The following is a 3323-nucleotide window of genomic DNA, read 5'->3' on the forward strand; positions in this document are numbered from 1 at the left end:
CAAGAATCTCTCTACCCAATAAAGTTATTACTTTTATACATGGAACATTATGAACTTAGGTTTCCCTTTGTAAGCCATTTTATACTTTCTGCACTTTTGTGCTTTTACTGAGTATAAAAATAGGTCTCCTTTAAAATTCTGTTTAAGTTCACTAAAAAACTACTTGTTTGTGAAATTCTCTTATAAACTCACTGCATCCACATGGAATAGACAAAAGGAATTAGGCAGCTAATGGATATAGGTAGTGTTAAAAAAATGCAATGAAAAAACATGAAGAGATGTTAGAATTCAAGAGGGAAAAAAAAGCCAGCAGGAAGTAAAATGGAAGAGAGCTCAGTTTCCTACTTTTTTTTTCATCTTTATTGTGGTTGAGAAGGTGGGCTCCACAGAAAGGGTGAAACAAAGCAAACAAAAATAAAACCCACTCCGAAACAAAACCAAAACCTGAGTTGTTATCAAAGAGCAGATTTTTCCAAAGCATCGAATAAAAGAGGATGTGGTAGAAGAAATCAAATAGAGTGAACAGTGAGAAAGAACCAATAGTTAAAATAAGCCAAATCGGAAAAGCATGTCAAGAGTCTTTACGTGGAGACGGTTACTTTGGGGACTTGCAAATTCCTGTGTGAGGACACGTAAGGCTCATGATTGTTCTCCTTACAGGCATAGGCTATACAAAGGGTATTGGAAACTGACATTCCTAATGGAAATTTTATAAAATTTGGCCCTTAGAATAACTGAGAAATATCCTGAAAAAATCTTCCCTGAAACTGTAAGAAAGAAAGTTTCTTATCTACTGATAAAATTGACAACTCAGTAAACTAGTTTCGCTGGTCTTCCTACGTAAGAAAAAAGCACAAATATATTTGCCTCAGAAATCTGTTAAAAGCAGGGGACCACGCAGTAAGAGTATAAAGAGTCTATAAATGGGAGAGTCCAAGAAAACCTCTCCAAAGTGTACACAAGGATACATATGCCCATTAGAAGAAAAAGTAAGAATATACATATTATTAATCATATCAGAGGATAAAAAAGTTAAGATTGATATAATATATTTATATTGAATGACTACTATAAAATAGAGCAACTTATTTGTTTTATTTCTCAGATTCCTTGGGCAGCAGTCACTTAAATCCTCAGGTGAAAAACAAATGCAAATTTCATGTACTATACCAGTATCTGATGATTCCCGTTTCAACTCCCAGAGAAGAGAAAAATAAGTCTTGCCTTTGAGTCTTTTTCCTTTCACCAAAAAACAACTAAATCATCCGGACTGCTACATGCATGCATATTTAAATCACTTCCCCTGATTAACATCAAAAAGAAGCATCTTTGCCCAAAAGAGTGGTAGTGATTTTCCCCCCCTCTAGTTAAAGGATAATCGGCTCACAAATAATTTGCCCAGTGTCTGTAGTCATTCACGACACACATAATATCCGCAAAGCACAGTTTAAGTGCACTGCCTTTTATTAGCACTGCTTTTTTTTTTTTCTTAATAAAAGGATGCATATCAGAGTGTAAGAACTGGAAATTAATTCCGCAGTTTATAAAGAATCAGTAAGAGAATGCTGGTTCAAGTTCTTCAAGATGGAAATCTTACCCAAATGCCATCCAAGTCTGTGAACTAGTTATCAACAGCAGGACACCCACTGGCTAGGCTGCCTCGCACACACGCCTGCCCACCCCCCACCCCCACGTTAACGTTTCAAGATATTCTGTCAATGCTTAGTTAAAAATAAGACTTACTTAAGAGACCAAAAAAAAAAAAATGCAGTTAAAGTTTTATTGAAGACTATCCAGTGGCAAGAACACCTTGTGTATTATATTATCTTTTCGACATTCAAGAAAGAATTCATCGAGAATGATTTTTCACAATGCATTCGTCAAAACAGCCTTAAATATTGTCTAAAGCGCATTCAAGCGCCTGTCCTGAGTTCTAACAGGTTTCTAAATTTAGATCACCAACCAAATACGTTTTCTTATTTTTCTATCCAGAACTTAGGCCTCATCGCTTTTTGTTTTCTTTTTCATTACGACAATGTTTCCATTCAGAGGGCAAATTATTACAAGTTATTAACTTACTCAAAGTCTCTACCTCACCACAGAAAATGTCCAAGATTCATCTAGAATTGAAACAAAGTACATGCAACATTTTCCGATTTTCAAGATACAAAGAATCAGCTTTATGTATAGATGTGTTTTCAACAAGTTTTAGAACTGCAGCAGAGGGCCGCCACGCAAAAGCACCGGCACAGAGACATTGTCACTTGTAAACCGCCGGTTCCATTATTCGTGGCTGAAATAAACGTCTGACCAATGACTACATTAGTCCATCCTGGGGGCGGGGGAGAGAAAAAGGTAAACAACTCCAGAATCCAGTTCTATATCGAGAAGCTTGCTAACACCGGCAGCTCTTTCTTTCCCCAAGTGTACTCCTGAAATCTGATGGTTCGTCGAAAGGAAAAAGCCACAGAAATCTGTCCATCTGCCACAAACTCTGCCAGGCTTCGCATCCCGGGGTGGGGGCTGGGGTGGAGACTCGCCGCGAGCCGGCGGCAGAGGGGGCAGGGGAGGGAGAAGGCCTGAGCTCGCCGCGGGGGGTGGGAAGGCAAAGGAACGTGGGAGGGGAGGCGGGAAGGGCGCAGGGGCCCCTTCGGCCCAGCAGCTCCTGTTACAGGGCGGACACTTCCATTTGGTCTCGCCAGATCTCAGTAAAAATGGAAGGCCAAATCTTGGCAAATCGTTTCAGTAGGTTAAAAATGGTGATTCTGTCCGGAGTTTCAATTAGCCACTAAATCTCTCCTCTGCGGGCGCCGCAGCCGGGGGAGGCTGGCCCGGGACTGGCGCGCTGGGCTCCGAGGGCCTCCCCGCCTCCCTCTGCGCCGCCGCCAGGGGAAGACGGGGAGAAGGGGAGCGGGGGTTCGGGGCGCAGGTCCCCGGCCACACTCGCCAGACCGCGCCTCCCACTAGGACTTAGGGACACCGGCCGAGCATGGGAAAATTGGGGCACGGGGTGGACTGGCCGGGCAAACGGTCCCCAGGGAACAGGGCGTGCGTGCGGGAAGAGCCACCGCCCCTGCCCGAAGAAGGCAGTTGGAGAACAGTCCAGACGCGGAGCACCTTCCTGAGCACCCCGCGGGGAGGCTGGTTCCGGGGCGGCCCAGAGCCAGCGCGCGGGGAGGGCTCGGGGTGCCCGGGTACGCCAGGCGCCTCCTCCCAGGATTTGCTGCCTTCCTCCAGCCCCTCCCCGCGGTCCCAGCGCGGGCGTCCCCTGAGCCTCCAGGGCCCGCCGCGGGGTGCGCCCCGGCGCCGCCGGTAGTGGGGCC

This window comes from Tupaia chinensis, unplaced genomic scaffold (assembly GCF_000334495.1).
Source record: "Tupaia chinensis unplaced genomic scaffold, TupChi_1.0 Scaffold000377_1, whole genome shotgun sequence".
Classification (NCBI taxonomy): Eukaryota; Metazoa; Chordata; class Mammalia; order Scandentia; family Tupaiidae; genus Tupaia; species Tupaia belangeri.